Genomic DNA, 17,958 nt, shown 5'->3' with positions numbered 1-17,958 from the left:
GCTTATAGCAGCACACCAAATAGCTCAGAGACTTAGTGGGCATGGAAGAGCGGCAGCTGGGGGGCTGAGGTGGGTGCTGGCCATCCCCCCTCCCAGCTGGGCAGGCTGGCTCCCTGCTGCACAAACACAAGCAGGTGAGATAAGGTCTGTGTGCACAGCACTCGGTCAGGAATTCGGGACCTGGCCCCCCGCCACAGCCACCTTCCCAGCAGCCACCTTTGCCTGCCTGGCTCCTCACCAGCCTCCCATGCAGCAGGGCTGGTTTCAGAGAAGCACAGAATTGTGGATTGGAAGGGACCTCAAGGAGCAGCCAGCTCCAACCCCCCTGCCATGGCCAGGGACACCTCACACCACAGCAGGTTGCTCACAGCCACATCCAGCCTGGCTGCAAACACCTCCAGGCAGGAAGCTTCCACCACCTCCCTGGGCAACCTGTGCCAGGCTCTCACTACCCTCATGGGGAACAACTTCCTCCTAACATCCAATCTCAATCTACCCACTTCTAGTTTTGCTCCATCCCCCCAGTCCTATCATCAAGCTGCACCAGGGGAGGTTTAGGCTGGATGTTAGGAAGAAGCTCCCCACAGGAAGAGAGATTGGCCATTGGAATGTGCTGCCCAGGGAGGTGGTGGAGTCACCATCACTGGAGGTGTTTAGGAAGAGACTGGATGGGGTGCTTGGTGCCATGGTTTAGTTGATTAAATGGTGTTGGGGGATAGGTTGGACTTGAGGATCTCAAAGGTCTTTTCCAACCTGGTTAATTCTATTCTATTCTATTCTATTCTATTCTATTCTATTCTATTCTATTCTATTCTATTCTATTCTATGTTATGCTATGCTATGCTATGCTATGCTGTGCTATGCTATGCTATGCTGTGCTGTGCTGTGCTATTCTATTGGGATGCTCAGAGATGCTCCTGCTGCAGCGACCTCAGCCTTGGGATAGGCATTGTCAATGGACAGAGATGGTCCTGCTGCAGCATCCCTGCCACAAGCTGTCACAGAATCATGTTAGGGGGTTGGAAGGGACCTCTGAACATCTTTGAGTCCAACACCCCCTGCCAGAGCAGGGTCACCTAAAGCACATCGCAGAGAAACTCATCCAAGCAGGCCTTGAAAGTCTCCAGAGATGGAGACTCCACCACCTCTCTGGGCAGCCTGCTCCAGTGCTCTGCCACCCTGAAAGTAAAGAATTTCCTTCTCATGTTCAGATGGAACTTCCTATGTTCACTACCTCTTCTCCTATCACTGGGGTCCACTGAGAAGTTCTGGCCCTATCTTCTTGACACCCCCTCTGCCCCTTAGATATTTGCATGCATTAACAAGATCCTCCCTCATCCTCCTCTTCTCCAATCTAACCATCCCCAGCTCTCTCAGCCTTCCCACATAAGAGAGATGTTCCTGTCATGCTGAGGTGATGCAGGAGATGACATGGGATCTGCAGTCTCCCAAAAGAGACTACATGATGAGAACTTGAGCATCCATGGGTAGAGTCAGGATTTGCCATGATGGGTTTGAGTGTGGGTGGGGGACATGAGTCTGTTGGATGATCAGAGGGCTGGAGCACCTCTCCTGTGCAGACAGGTTGAGAGAGTTGGGGCTGTTCAGCCTGGAGAAGAGAAGGCTCTAGAAAGACCTTCCAGTACCTGAAGGGAGCCTATGAGAAAGCCAGAAAGGGTCTTTTGGCAAGGGCTTGTGGTGACAGGCCAAGAGGGAATGGATTGAAGCCTGAGGAAGGCAGATTTAGACTGGAGATTAGAAAGGAATTCCTTCCAGTGAGGGTGGTGAGACACTGGAACAGGTTGCCCAGGGAGCTTGTGGATGCCCCTGCCTGGGTGGTGTTCAAGGCCAGGCTGGGTGAGAGCTTGAGCAACCTGGGCTAGGGGAAGGTGTCCCTGGTCACAGCAGGGGAGTTGGAACTGGATGAGAAAGAACTTCACTGTAAAGGTCACAGAGTACTGGAGCAGGCTGCCCAGAGAGGTTGTAGAGTCTCTTTCCCTGGAGACTTTCTAGCCCCATCTGGATGTGTTCCTGTGTGACATGTGCTGCATTCTATGGTCCTGCTCTGGCAGGGGGGTTGGACTCAAAGATCTCCAGAGGTCTCTTCCAGCATCCTGTGATCTTCAAGGTCTCTTCCAACCCAAACACCTTCTAGGAATCTCTGAATCTCTGAGTCATTCTGGCAAGCAGGCAAAACACAGAGCCTGGCTTTCCCCCACCAGAGGCAGCCCCAGAACTGCCTCCTCACCCTCCTGCCACCCCACCCGAGGAGTGGGAATAATAAAAAGCTGGGCTTTCAAATTAATAAAGTGATTCCCCAGGAGATTAATCTCCCTGATAAGCAGACAGCAGCGTGGCTGGCTAGGCCCCGTGGCTCAGACAAAGGTTTTTGTGGAGCAGGAGCAGGTAAAAGACGGATGGTTTGTTAAACATTGCCAGCATACTTTGCTGGTGCCATTGCTCGGTCACAGCTAATGGCAGCCAGGGCATTGTGAGGCAGATGCAGCTGCTCGTTTCAGCCAGCTCCAAGGCCCTTCCTTATCTTTGTTGCTCTTGAAGGGGGTTTCAGGGGTTTTGAAGGCTCTCCACTCCTGCATGGAAAACATTCCTGACGCTCTTGAGATGGGGAAAAAAAAACCCAAACCCAAACCCCAACAAATCCCCAGCCAGAGAGAAGCTGAGTTTGCTGGCCCAGCTTTCATGGCAGCAGCACTGGGGAGGGGGAGATGCTGAGCCCCTGCTTTGCCTTCCCCCTCCTAAACACGTTAGGCAAGGTCCAAGGAGTGCCCCAAAAGGTGTTGAGCAACGTGGACTTTGCCCCAGCCTCTCGATAAGGGCTGCTTGTCACAGAATCACACAGAATGTCAGGGGCTGGAAGAGGACCTCGAAAGCTCGTCTAGTCCAACCCCCCCTGCCAGAGCAGGATCACCTACCTTCTACCCCAGAGGCCCAAGCAGCTCTCCCTAAAAGCTGGGAGGGGGGAAAACACAAATCTACAGAATCAAAATTGGCTCTGCAAACAAAAATCTCCGCAGAACCTCTTTTGTACTTCCCCTGCAGAACCTCTTCTTTTGTGCTTCCCCAGCAAGGCAAAGCTCTTTGCTGCTTTTGTGTCCAGGGGGGCTTGGGCAGCAAAAGCAGAGCTGATCACATCAACTTCTCCACTTCTTCATTAGCTTCTCCACTTCATTAGCTTCTCCACTTTTTCATCAGCTTCTCCACTTTTTCATTATATTCTCCACTTTTTCATCAACTCCTCTACTTTTTTTAATCATAGATCTGTCAGGGTTGGAAGGGACCTCAAGGATCATCCAGTTCCAACCCCCCCCTGCCATTGGCAGGGACACCTTACACTACAGCAGGTTGCTCCCCACCTGGCTACAACCTCCCTTCAGGTAGTTGTAGAGAGCAATAAGATCTTTTGTCAACTTCTCTGTTTCTTCTGGAGAAGAGAAGGCTCCCAGGAGACCTAATTGTGGCCTTCCAGGATCTGAAGGGGGCTCCAAGAAAGCTGGGGAGGGACTTTTGAGGGTGTCAGGGAGTGATAGGACTGGGGGGATGGAGCAAAACTAGAAGTGGAGAGATTGAGATTGGATGTCAGGAAGAAGTTGTTGCCCATGAGGGTGGTGAGAGCCTGGCACAGGTTGCCCAGGGAGGTGGTGGACGCCTCATGCCTGGAGGTATTGAAGGCCAGGCTGGATGTGGCTGTGAGCAACCTGTGAGGTGTCCCTGGCCATGGCAGGGTTGTTGGAACTGGCTGCTCCTTGAGGTCCCTTCCAGCCCTGACAATTCTATGCTTCATTTGCTGCTTCTTAAACTTCTCTGCTTCCTCCTCAGCTTTTCCACTTCTTCATCAGCTCCGCTGCTTCTTCACCAGCTCTGCTGCTTCTTCATCACCTTCCCTGCTTCTTCCTTCCTCACGTGGCCCACCTAGAAATGAAAACACTAAAGAATGGCATGTCAGGGCCACCCTGGTGCTCTTCAGCATCAATTACCATTACACCAGAGGTCTCAGTGGCTCGTTCTGCTGTAAGAGCCCCATCTATTTTGATTTCCACCCAGACGGGCTCTCTGGTGTCGCCCTGTCTGCGCGTCCCTCCCCTCCTAACCCTTGAACTCCTTGGCTCGTTTCAATCACATTGGGCAAGACAATAGCCGTCTGGAAGCTCATTAAGTCCTTAGCAAGGTTTGTGGACACAGGCATCTGTGTGCAGGCAAGAGGCTGGGGGATGGCTTTAGGGTTAAATCCCCCTGCATGGGATCCCTCTTTCCCCCCTGGGAGTGCTGGAGTCCATTGCCTCACAACCTGAGATGCTTCCCAGGTTTTTCCTTTCATTTTGGGGTGGAATTTTCCACCTCCTTTGAATCCCTCTCAATGTGTGCTTTTTTTTGCTTACAATATCCTCTCTCTTCTTTTTTTTTGTCTTTTCTTCTTTCTGTAGCAGAGCAGCCAGGATATTTAAGGGGAAGGGGGGGATAACTAATGGCATTATAACACTTTTTATTACTTTCTTAGGCATCTTAAGAATGCTGAGTCACACCAGGGGATCAGGACAGCTCCAAGGATATGAGGCTCTGGGCAACCTGATCTAGTTGAGGATGCCCCTGCTGACTGCAGAGGGGGTTGGACTAGATGACCTTTGGAGGTCCTTTCCAACCCAGACTATTCCATGACTCCACGAAATCTTTCACAGGGGTGCCTCTGCCAAAGGCAGCAGGAACATTTCTGGAGGCTAGGATGGGGCCAGGAGCCAGAGATGTCTTGTGTGACACCTACCTGCCAGGCAGGACCTACTTCAGATAACACAAGTCCAGCTACACCGAGTAGGGATATTTCCTGCCTTGCCCAGTGATGCATTGCGCAAAGGAGATGGGTGACAAATGTTTTCCCTTCACCTCCCAACACCTCAGGTCAGATCCAGGGTGATTAAGCTTCACACAAGCCTGGCTCTGGCACTTTGGATGCCTGGAGGGAACCAGTAATTAAATGTAGGATGTCCAAAAATACCCAAGAGAAAGACTTCTCTTTTTTTCCCCAAAGATTGTTTATTGACATCATCATCATCATCATCATCATTATCATTATCATGATGTTCATAGAATCACAGACTTGTTTTGGTTGAATACATAGAATAAACCAGGTTGGAAGAGACCTTCAAGATCACCGTGTCCAACCCATCAACCAATCAAACACCACCCAAACAACTAGCCCACGGCACCAAGCACCCCATCAAGTCTCCTCCTGAAAACCTCCAGTGATGGCGACTCCACCACCTCCCCAGGCAGCCCATTCCAATGTGCAATCACTCTTCCTGTACAGAACTTTTTCCTAACATCCAGCCTGAACCTCCCCTGGTGCAGCCTGAGACTGTGTCCTCTTGTTCTGGTACTGGCTGCCTGGGAGAAGAGACCAACATCTGTCTCTCTACAACCTCCCTTCAGGTAGTTGTAGAGAGTAATAAGGTCACCCCTGAGTCTCCTCTTCTCCAGGCTAAGCAACCCCAGCTCCCTCAGCCTCTCCTCGTAGGGCTTGTGTTCCAAACCCCTCACCAACTTTGTTGCTCTTCTCTGGACTCGTTCCAGCAAGTCAACATCCTTCCTAAACTGAGGGGCCCAGAACTGGACACAGTTGAAAAAGACCTCTAAGATCCTTGCGTCCAACCATTGACCTAACATCACCAGGGCCATTCAACCCTGTCCCCAAGTGCCATATCCACCCATTTCTCAAATGCCTCCAGGGATGGAGACTCCAGCACCTCCCTGGGCAGCCTGTCCCCAATGCCTGACCACTCCTTCCAGAGAGAAATTTTCCCCTAATACCCAATCTAGACCTCCCCTGGAACCATTTCAGGCCATTTCCTCTCATTCTATCACCTGATACTGGGAAGAAGAGACCAACCCCTGCCTCACCCCAAACTGCAACAAGGTCTCCCCTCAGCCTCCTCTTCTCCAATCTGAACTATCACAATTGTTGTTATTATTATTACCAGCATTATCCTTCTTTTGGAGCAGAACCCCTTCACTGAGGACCCAAGTTTGATCTGGTTTTGCCAGGGAGATTGGTATCAATGTGGTTGGTATCTGTGACCATCAGCTCCTGGGGTGTGAAGGCTGGGTGATGAGGGGTAGGGTAGGATAGGGTAGGATAGGATAGGATAGGATAGGATAGGATAGGATAGGATAGGATAGGATAGGATAGACCAGGTTAGAAGAGACCCAGCTCTGACCCAGCTCAGCAAGGCTATGTTGAAGCTTCAATTTACAGAAGGGATGTTGTAAGGGACCTCTGGAGGTCATCTAATCCAATTCCCCTGCAGTAAGCAGGGACATCCTCAACACATCCTCTTCATCACACAGAATCATAAGATTATAAAATACTTCTGGTTGGAAAAGGCCATCAAGTCCAACCATATTCCATGGCACCAAGTGCCTCATCCAGGCTCTTCTTAAACACCTCCAGTGATGGCGACTCCACCACCTCCCCAGGCAGCCCATTCCAATGTGCAATCACTCTTTCTGTATAGAACTTTTTCCTAACATCCAGCCTGAACCTCCCCTGGCACAGCTTGAGACTGTGTCCTCTTGTTCTGGTGCTGAGTGCTTGGGAGGAGAGATCAACCCCCACCTGGCTACAACCTCCCTTCAGGTAGCTGTAGAGAGCAAGAAGGTCTCCCCTGAGCCTCCTCTTCTGCAGGCTAAACAACCCCAGCTCCCTCAGCCTCTCCTCACAGGGCTGTGCTCCAGACCCCTCCCCAGCTTTGTTGCCCTTCTCTGGGCACCTTCCAGCAACTCAGCATCTTTCCTAAACTGAGGAGCCCAGAACTGGACACAGGACTCAAGGTGTGGCCTAGCTGAGTACAGTGCTGAGTCCAGGGCAGAATGACTTCCCTGCTCCTGCTGGCCACACTATTCCTGATGCAAGCCAGGATGCCGTTGGCCTTCTTGGCCACCTGGGCAAGATACCAACTTTCACCTCACTACAACCTCCTTTCAGGCTTTCTTCTTCCACTGGTTCCTCACCATTTCATTTGAAGGTGCTGCTGGAGCCCCAGTGACAAACCCTTCAGGAGCAAGATGACCTGAAGGAAGGAGCATTGTGCCCCAGCACAGCTGTGCCTGAGCTCAGTGAAGCCTGTCCCCAGCCTTGGCTGAGGGGTCCACAATAGGGCAAGTCCCAATAGGGACCTAGGATTCAGCCACCTCCAGTTGGTGGTTGAGTGAGCCCAGGGAGTGATGGAGATGGTTCCTCACACCAAGGTACTTTATCTGGTGGCAGAGAAGCCTGCAGCAGAAGCATGCTGGCAGCATGTTCCTGCCAGGGGTGTTGTATTTACTTGGAATAAAAGGCAGTAGACTTCAATGGGCAAAGATATTGTTCTGGTAACCCTAATAGAAATGACTCTGGGTCCTGCCAGGTTACAAAGCTCCTGTGAAGCAGCTCCTGCTGGTGCACTTAATGCCTATTGTTAGTGCAGAGCTCCTGTGCAGGATCACCCTGCTTTGAAGTAGGTGAGGCAGGCTCCAGGCTTTCTTCTTCCTCTTCTCTTTTTCTTTTTTCTTTTCTTTTTTCTTTTCTTTTCTTTTCTTTTCTTTTCTTTTCTTTTCTTTTCTTTTCTTTTCTTTTCTTTTCTTTTCTTTTCTTTTCTTTTCTTTTCTTTTTCTTTTCTTTTTTCTCTTATTTTCTTTTCTCTTATTTTCTTTTTTCTTATTTTCTTTTTTCTTTTCTTTTCTCATCTTTTTTCTTCTTTTATTTTCTTTTCTTCTTTTCTTTTCTTCTTTTCTCTTTTCTCTTTTCTTTTCTTTCCTTTTCCTCTTTTTTCTGTTTTCTTCTTTTCTTTTCTTCTTTTCTTTCCTTTTCTTTTCTTTCTTTTCTTTTCGTTTCATTTCTTTTCATTTTTCTCTTCTCTTTTTTTTCTTTTCTTTTCTTCTCTTCTCTTTTTTTTTTTTTCTCTTCTCTTTTCTTTTCTTTTCTCTTCGTTTTTCTTTTTTCTTCTTTTCTTTTCTTTTCTTTTCTTTTCTTTTCTTTTCTTTTCTTTTCTTTTCTTTTCTTTTCCCTTACTTTGTTTTGGTTTATTTTTATTTTCTTTTTTATTTTCTCTTTTCTTCTCTTTTAAATTTTTTCTTTTTTCTTTTTATCTTATTTCTTTTTCCTTCCCTTCCTTTCCCTTCCCATCTTTCCCCCCCCCCCAAGTCTATGATATAGGCTGGAAACAGAACTTTCAATGTGTAGGGGGACAGCAACAGGCCCCCTCCCTAAAAAAATTGTGCTGCACAGACATTAAGGAGAGATGAGGAGTGTTGACTCTGGTTAGGGAACCTCTGGAGCTGGATTGTTTGCTTTATGGACGGGGCCAGGGAGTGCCTGTGGTGCCTTGAAATGTCAGTGCAATGGCTGGTCAGCAAGCTGCTGAATTTCCGAGCAGGGGGTCAAGCCATGCTGGGAGGTCTCCATGGGGATGCTCTCCGCCCCCCCTTCTGCAGGTGAGGAGGTCTCCCGTGCCAGGCGTCGGGTTTCCAATCACTACCCTGCAGCGGATGCCTTCCTTCGAGCCCAGAACCCCCTCCCGCACCCGGACCCCCTCTCAACACCCCAGAGCATCCTCTGCTCTTCATCCCTCAGGAAGGAGCTGGGGGCAGAGCTGCTCCGCGCCTCCCTCTCACGCTTGCTCCCTCCTCACCGCCTCCCGAGTTGGGTTTTTTTTTTCCCCTTTTATCCAATTTAAATGGCAAGGATTTAAAATGCCACCTGAGTTAAAAGGACCTGATTAAAACCGTAGCCTCATCACGGTCCTTCCACACGCAGTTGCATCGCTGTATTTACATTAGTGTCAACTTTAATTTAAATTCTGCATAACTATATTTGCTCCCCCGCTAAATTCATTCGCCGGGAGCACAGCGCAAATTACTCTGCGCTTAACTGCACTTTTCTCTTTGTCTATGGCGGAGTGGTTCGGAAATTAGCGCCGTTAAGTGAGTGCTGGGAAGTGTCATTCCGCCTCTTTAACGTCTCATTAATTAACCAGTCTGGGCTGTTGGAGCAGCTTTGATGCCCTGAGGAGGGCCAGAAGCCGCCCTGCTCCGGGAGCTGCCGGGATTGCTTTGCTCCGGCTGAGCCTCCGGGCTCGGTGCTCAACCCTGGGGGGGGTGGGATTTGGCTCAGTTTAGGCACATTTGGACCCGGTGGGGACACTATTGTGTCCGGTTCTGGGCTCCCCAGTTCAAGAGGGACAGGGGTATGCCTGGGAGTGTCCGATGGAGGTTATGTGGATGGGGAAGGGACTGGAAAATGTGTCTAATGACCTGGGGCTGTTCAGCCTGGAAAAGAGAAGGCTGAGAGGAGATCTTATTAATGTTTATAAATATCTAAAGGGTGGCTGTCAAGAACCATAGAATCATAGAATCATAGAATCATAGAACCATAGAACCATAGAACCACAGAACCATAGAATCATAGAACCACAGAACCATAGAACCACAGAACCATAGAATCATAGAACCATAGAATCATAGAACCACAGAACCATAGAACCACAGAACCATAGAATCATAGAACCATAAAACCATAGAATCACAGAATCATAGAATCAATAAGGTTGGAAAAGACCTCAAAGATCATCAAGAAGAAGGGGCCAGGCTCTTTTCAGTGGTGTCCTGTGACAGGACAAGGGGCAAGTGATACAAAGTGGAAGTTCCACCTCAATATGAGGAGAAACTTTACTGTAAGGGTGATGGAGCCTGGAGCAGGCTGCCCAGAGAGTTGTTGTGGAGTTTCTATCTCTACAGACTTTCAAGACCCATCTGGGTGCATTCCTCTGTGATCTGCCCCAGGTGATCCTGTTGGGGCAGTGGGACTGGACCCAATGATCTTTAGAGTTCCCTTCCAACTCCTGCCATGCTATGATTCTATGGTTCCACAATTCTTTGATCCTCTTTGGAGGACTTCAATACCTGCCCTGTAGATGCCAGGTGTGAAGGGTCAAGCTGCTGCTGGAAGAGCAAAGCTTGGATGTCCTAAAATGGACACCAGCATCATTTTTTCCTTAGTGTTGTGCTAGAGAACATGTCAGCCCCAATTTGTGAGCCTCCAGACACATTCCTCACCCTTTCAGGTGGCAAACTGGGCTGAGTTTGGGCATGGTGCCCAGGGATGTGGTTGAGGCCCCATCCCTAGAGACATTCAAGATCAGACTTTATGTGGTCCAGGGCAGCCTGATCTAGTTGGAGGTGTCCTTGATGACTGCAGGGGGGTTGGACAAAGAGGCCTTTGAAGATCCCTTCCAACCCAGTGGAATCTGTGAATTTTGGGAACTTTAAGAGCTTCTCCATAGATGTCAGGTGTGAGGGTCAAGCTCTGGATGAAACAGTGCCCGGATGTCCTAAGATGACCACCAGCATCAGCTTTTCTTTAGCCTTGTACCTTCAAAGTGACAGCTAAATTGGACTTGATGGTCCTCATGAGCCCCTTTCCAGCTTGAAGATATTCCCTGACATACAAATGCAATTAAAGAAAACAGAGTATCCCAACTGTGAAGAGCGATTTGACTGTTTGGGGGCAAGAATACCACCGCTGTGAAGTCACAAAAGCTCTTTTCATGAGGGATTTCATAGCCAGACACCTCTAGACCGTGATTGTTTGCTCTTGGTAGGTTCATCCCCTTGCTGCAGCATCCCCTGGGTGTGGAGCACGGCCAGGTGCTCAGCGACTTTGGGGACACGTGGGGTCAGCTCTTAAAGCAGGGCAGAGACAATAGGAGCCCTCCTGCTTTTCAGCCTGTCCTCCTGACCACCCACCAGGGAAGAAGGGGGAAAGGGAGGAGATAAAAAACAACCCCAACCCCCCCCCCCCCCCCAAAAAAAAAAAAAACAACCAACAACCACCAACAACAAAAAGAAGGGTTCTCAGATTTTTGTGGCTGTGTTTTGAAGTCAGTGTTTCCTGCAGGTGCTCTGGGTGCCTGCAAACGCCGAGCATCAGCTCCGCCAGGCAGGCGTTTTCCCGAGTCCTCGGCATTTTGCCTTTTCACCTCGTAAAAAGCCCTTTCAAGCTAAACAAACCTGATGACAACAGCAGCCTGGCTCCCAAAACCAACAGCCTAGGGGAGGACAAAGAGTAAAAATAGCAAAGCGTCCCCCTTCAGCGGCAGGGCTGAGCTCCAAGGGTGAGCCCAGCCCACGCCGGAGCGGCCGACCTTGATACCTATTTATTTTTAATTACAGCCTCTGCCTGCCTGCTCAGCGGTGACACCGGCAAGGAAGTGGCCCCGGGTGGTTTAAAAGAGGGAGAGTGATCTTCAGGGAGGGAAAGGGAATGGAGGTGGCTGCCTGAACACAGCAGGACCTGCCCCTGCAAGGGTATTGCCCCCGCCGCCTGTGTCCGGGTGGCAGGAGATGTGATCCCACCGCCGCACTGCAAGGACAGCGAGTGTTGAGGCTAATAAAGCCCTGCAGGCTGGTTGGGACTTGTAGAAATATGCAATGTGGTGGGGTTGCAGCTCTGTCTCCAGCCCCGTGATGGCAAAGCCTTTGCCTTTTTGCAGCTCCGCAGCTCCAACCCACGAGGTGAAAGCCCTCTGAATTTTTGCGGCCCCGGCCCCAGGCCTTGAGGACAACGTCCTCTGCATTTCTGCAGCTCTGTGTCCCCAGTCCACAAGGGCAATGTCCTTTTATCTTTCAGAGCATGGCACTTCTGCAGCTAGGGCAGCGTGCTCTGAGAGAGGAAGTGGAGGTATGCAGAGGGATGTGGAAAGGGATGGATGGGGACACACAGAATCATAGAAGTGTTTAGGGTTGGAAAGGACCTCAAGGATCATCTAGTTCCAATCCCCCTGCCATGGACAGATCTCACTAGATCAGGTTGCTCAGAGCCACATCCAGCCTGGCCTTCGCTGGTGCCTTGGTTTTCCTTGCCTGCTGAGGCAACTCAGTAGGACACTCAAGCAGAGGACAAGGGGATCGTAGTGGCACTAGCAGGTATCCCAAAAAAGGTTTCCCAGCCGTCCCCAGCAAGCAAAATCAAGCTGCAGGAGGCAGCTTGCCCCCAGGCATTAACGAATGGCCCCGGGGGTGAATCCAGCATCCAGTAGAGTGAGGAGGGGGTTTCACAGGGAGGACATACAGTAGAGGCGAGGCGAGATTTGGGTGGATAAGTCAAAGGCCTGCCTTAGCTGCAGCTGTGCTCTTATCTGGCTGGAGGAAGAGGCTGAACAACAAAAGAAGCTAAGAAGCCCGGTTGATGCATGGGAAAGCCATTGGCCGAGCATTGTGACTGCCCTTCTGCTGAGCAAATAGTTCAAACTGTTCATTCCCATCTCCTATTCTCTCCCTGGTACATTGTTTGTGTCCTTGCATTTCATTCTGCGAGGAAGATTGCTCTCTGGGCCTATAAGCAAACAGTCCAGAAAAGAGCCAACTATCCTCTCCTTTTCCCTGGAGAACTAGCATTTTTATTTCAGCTCCAAGCTGTCAAAGAGCTGGAGAGTTTATGTCAGTATCCTGAATTAATTGCTTTAAGCTGGAGCAGCCTCCACCAGCCACCAAATGTCCAGAAGATGTTTATTAATAATGTTTCCTCTAGGTGTTTTTTTTTGTTGGTTTTTAGTGTTGGGGGTGGGGGGGGTGGGGGGGGTTGGGGTTTGTCTTTTTTTTTGGCTGGGGTTTTATGGTGGTTTGGATTTGTTGGGGGTTTTTTGTTTTGTGAGGGGGTTTTGTGTGTGTGTGTGTGTGTGTGTGTGTGTGTGTGTGTGTGTGTGTGTGTGTTCCAAGCTGTCCTCTCCTGTGCAGTGCCCTCTGCTCAACATCAGGCAAAAGCTGATGAAATGAAGGCTTGCTTATAGGGAATGAATAAAAAGCTCCTGAGGTACTGCCAGCCCAGCAGGCACAGAAACTTCCCATCGGGACTTTTGGGGGCAACGTTGTGTGGGAGGGGAAGGGGTGCAAGAGGAGGAAGATGAATTGCTGGAGGGATGGAGAGAAGGAGCAAGCCCTTGTTTAAACACAAATATCTTGGGTAATTAACAAAAGTGGCGAGGAAATTGCTGATGGAAGGGGGGGGGGGGGGGGGGGGGGAAACAACAAAACCCCAGCAACAAAACCACAACGTGGAAGGTAAATGGTCCTGTGTTTAAAGATGATCTGTTTTAAAGTGTTCCCCCCCCCACCCCCAACCCCTCCCCGCGGTGTGAGAGCCCCTGTTTAAGGGAATGAAGTAATAAACCAATTTATATACCAATAGAAAGTCGAGATCCTGAGTGCCTTTGTGTAAATTTTTCCACTTGACTTTTCATTATCTACCTGAAGAAAAAATCAATCTATATGTATGGGATCAACATGCAATATGAGAGATAAAAAAAGAAGACAAAATAAATGTGCTTTGCATATCCTGCAGATAAAAAGCCACCCGTGGGGGGCTCCGGGGAGCTGCCTCCTTCCTCAGGCAGATGCATGCTGGAAAAGAAAAATTATATATATATATATATATAAATCATTTTGCAAAAGGGAAGGAGGGTGGGAAGGGTGGGGGGTGGGGAATCAAAAAGAGCAAAGCAGAGTGGTGCTTCTTAAGTGTTTACTCCCTCGCTGGAAATATCGATCCTGTCAAATGAGCAGTGGTTAATAAGTAACTCGGGGAAAAATATGCAGGCGCTCTCTTTGCTCCCTGCTGAAGCACGGAGCTGTCTCTCATCCATCTCCAGGCTCCTGGGCAGAAGAGCTGGGATGAGGCAGGACCTTCCCTGACACAGCCCAAAGCCTGGCGCGTCCCAAGCTTCTTGCTCCTTCCTCGGGGCCTCTTTGCCTGCAAATGGAGGGAGTGTCCCAAGGCATCGCCTGCCTGCACGCCGCCTTGGCTCCCCCCTGGCCTCACCCCAGCAGGAGCCAGTCCTGACCCCGAATCTCCCATTTCACCTGAGAGAGGAGTGCTGCTGTTAGTGGGACAGGACCGCCTCTGCTAACTTGGCTGAACTCCATAATGCTTCTGGGGCATTGGAGAAGAGAAGCATGGAATCATAGAATCATAGAGTCATAGAATCATAGAGTCATAGAATCATAGAGTCATAGAATCATAGAATCATAGAGTCACAGAATCATAGAATCACAGAATCAGAGTCATAGAATCATAGATTCATAGAATCATAGTCATAGAGTCATAGAGTCATAGAATCATATAATCACAGAATCAGAGTCATAGAATCATAGATTCATAGAATCATAGAATCATGGAGTCACAGAATCATAGAATTATAGAGTCATGGAGTCATAGAATCATAGAATCACAGAATCAGAGTCATAGAATCATACAGTCACAGAATCAGAGAATTATAGGATTGTTATGGTTGGAAGGGACCTCTAGGATCACCTAGTTCCAACCCCCCCTGCCCGGGGCAGGGACACCTCACACTAGAACGCAGCTCAGCAGAAGGAAAATGCTGCCAGTCGTGAGAACACAGTTCCTCAAGCACAGATTTTGCTCAAGCAGCCCCAGAACCCCCAACAAAACCAGCAGTTGCTGTTGTTGTTAACACCACCTAAAACACCCTTACAATCCTGAGCCTAAGTGAGCCTGGAGTTTGGGTGCTTTCCCCCTACAGTCACCCTTCCTCCTCCCCTCTCCCAAGGACCTGGCTAGTGCTTGACTTTTTGCTATGACAAAGCCTGCCGTGCTTCATGGATCCCTACATCTTGCAGAGCTGGGTAATAGCATCTTCTCTTCTTCCTTTCTTCCCCCCCGCCTTTATGCTCAGGTGAAGAGGCAGGCACTCCTCATGTGGGGTTTTTTTTGTTGGTGTTCCTCCCCCCCTGCCTTTAGTAACAGGATACAGAAAAGGTTAAGAGGCACTTCATCAGCTTCAACCCCCTCCCTGGATGGGGGTTCTGCTCTCTGCAGAAAGCCCATCCCTGTCTCTGCAGCAGCAGAGCCTGTCACCCTGCTTGATGTATTCCTCCTCTTAGCATCCTTGTGCCAGGGGAAAGCAGCCCTGCTCAAGCCAGCGGGCAGGGAAGCACCTGCCTCCTGCTGATTTTATTGCTTTGAGGGTCCCTACACGTCTCCGGGCTCTGGCAGCCCTGCAGTAGGATTGGATGTGGTCATGAGATTTTTACCTTTCCCTCTGCAAAAGGCCCTTTCCAGCCTTTCCCCTTCTTCTCTCCTTAAAAATCCAGGCAGGAGGGAAGCGGGGGAGGGGTGGGGGGTGGGAGGTGGGGTGGGGGAAGAAGGCAGAAAAGGAGACAAAAGAGAGAGAAGCAGGGGTGAGATGTTGACTTTCCAAACCAGAGTTTGTCAGGATGCTCTGCCATGGTCTCAACATCTGCAGCTACTTTATTAGTTTGCTAACGATGCCTCAGATTGGACCCAGGGGTGACAGAAAGTCCTGGCAACCCTTTTTGAAACCAGCTTCAACTTCTGCCCCCTGTCCAGCTGCCTGGTTGGTTTCATGCCCTGCCATCTCCCAGCCATCAGCTTAGGAACGATGCAGAGCCCCAGACAGGGCTCTGAGGCAGCTCTTCCTGAAGAAAATGGGGTTCACTCGTCCCCACATCTGCCCCTTCCCATGGGAAACCTTCTTTTCTTGTCACTAGGGATAGAAATAGCCACAGTGGTGGTGAAGGAGGAAGCAGACAGAGCCCCAAAGCCAGGAATGGTAGGAATGCTGAGGCATAGGAAGGGGTTTAGTCATCATTTCGGGGGTATTTTTGGTGGCTGGCATTTGTTCTCCTCCCCAAAGCCCTTCCTGAGCTCACTGTTAGCATAGCACCAAGGTGCATCCCTCCAAAGGGCTCCACAAACTAATTCACTCCTCAACTTTCTCAAGAGTGCTGTTATGAGGTGGTGTTTGTTGAGTTTGGGGTGGGGTTTTTTTTTTCCCCCTCCCCTGAATCCCAAACCACCCCGGGCAAAGTCCCTTCTTCAGCTTCCTCCAGGCCAGGATCATGCTCCTGCCCATTCCCGTTGGGAACTGCTGGAGCGTGAGACAGGTATCACACACCAGGACAGACACAAAGAGATGGGAATCTGTGCCTTTAATAGGGGATGTGTACACGGCAGCAGCACACACAAGCCCAGGAGTTTGCCCCAGCCACCCCTGCCACTGATTCCTTCTGCCATTAAAACAAATACAGGAGAGCAAAAGGAGGGGAGTTGGGATGCAGGAGGTGACAAGCAAAGCAATTCAGTGTCTCCAAAATCCTCCAATATTGATGGTTTCACTACAGGTATGGGAAGTAAAACCACCTCAGCTCACACTCTTCTGTGCTGTTGGTAACTCTTTTCCAGCTGTGGAGAGATGAGGCTCATTCTTTTTGCTGCTTCTTGAGGTAAAACCCTGTAGAAAGCCAGTTCCTCCCTAGCCAGGGGTGAACATCTTCCTCTGGCCTTATTGATGTGTGGCCTGGACAGGTAGATGTGGACAGATCTCCCAGCAACAAGGACCTGACAGCAAGAATCTGCTTTTCTTCCCCCATGGTTTATAAAGCCTCATACCCTGGGAGGTGGAGGACAGCAGGAGGGTCATGCTGCTGTGGTCCTCACCACAGTGCCCATCCTCATAGCAGCAAGGCTGCCCATAACCTCAGCTGGCTGCTCTGAGCTGAGCCCTTGGAAAGGGGCTATGTGCCCATAGTCCTGAGCCCCTGGAAAAGGGATCTGTGGGTGGAGGGATTTGCAGAAGATGGAGTGGGAATTGGGAGGGCTGTAAGGAGAGGCGAAGTGTCGGCATGGTGGGGAGGAAGAGGGAAGGAAAAGTGGGGTAAGGAAAGAAAGAGGTGAAAAGGAAAGCGGAAAAAAGACAGAAAGACAGGGAAGAAAGTCAGAGAGAAAGACAGACAGGAAAGAAAGAAAGAAAGAAAGAAAGAAAGAAAGAAAGAAAGAAAGAAAGAAAGAAAGAAAGAAAGAAAGAAAGAAAGAAAGAAAGAAAGAAAGAAAGAAAGAAAGAAAGAAAGAAAGAAAGAAAGAAAGAAAGAAAGAAAGAAAGAAAGAAAGAAAGAAAGAAAGAAAGAGGGAGGAAGGAAGGGAGGAAGGGGGGAAGGGAGGAAGGAAGGGAGGAAGGAAGGGAGGAAGGAAGGAAGGAAGAAAGAAAGAAAGAAAGAAAGAAAGAAAGAAAGAAAGAAAGAAAGAAAGAAAGAAAGAAAGAAAGAAAGAAAGAAAGAAAGAAAGAAATAAAGAAAGAAAGAAAGAAAGAAAGAAAGAAAGAAAGAAAGAAAGAAGAAAGAAAGAAAGAAAGAAAGAAAGAAAGAAAGAAAGAAGAAAGAAGAAAGAAAGAAGACAGAAAGACAGACAGAAAGAAAGAAAGAAAGAAAGACAGAAAGAAAGAAAGAAAGAAAGAAAGAAAGAAAGAAAGAGAGAAAGAAAGAAAGAAAGAAAGAAAGAAAGAGAAACTAACTGGGGGGAAGGTTAAAGAATGGGAAAGAGAAAAAATGAGAAAGAGGGAAAAGGGGGAAATCGGGAAAAATGAAAAAGAATTGGATAAAATGAAAATGGGAAAATGAAAAGGAGAAAGAAAAATGGGAAAATGAAAAAGAGAAAAAGGAAAGAAAGGGGGGGAAGGCAGAAAAGGAAAAGGAAAGGAAGGGAGGAAAAGGGGGGAAAGGGGAGAACGAAAAGAAAGAACAGAAAAGAACAGGGAGAAGGGTAGAGAAAGGTGGAAAAGGAAAGAATGGGGGAAACTGAAAGAAAGCAAGAAATCTGAAATAATTGGGAAAAGAGGGTAATTTAAAAGAGGGGGGAAAAGAGAGGAAAGGAAAGAAAGAAGGAAAAGGGAAGAAAGGAGGAAAAGGGAAGAAAGAAGGAATGGGAAAGAAAGGGGGAAAGAAAAGAGATATTAAAAAAGAGGAAAAGCTATTTTAAAAAGGAAAACCGGGAAAACGGAAATGGGAGAATGAAAGCATGGGAAGGAATGGGGAAAAAAGAAAGTAAAGGGAAAAAAAGAAGGGGAAGGGAAAGGGTAAAAAAAGGAAAGAAACTGAAAC

This window comes from Dryobates pubescens, chromosome 3, assembly GCF_014839835.1.
Source record: "Dryobates pubescens isolate bDryPub1 chromosome 3, bDryPub1.pri, whole genome shotgun sequence".
Lineage (NCBI taxonomy): Eukaryota > Metazoa > Chordata > Aves > Piciformes > Picidae > Dryobates > Dryobates pubescens.
Note: the sequence above shows the minus strand (reverse complement) of the source record.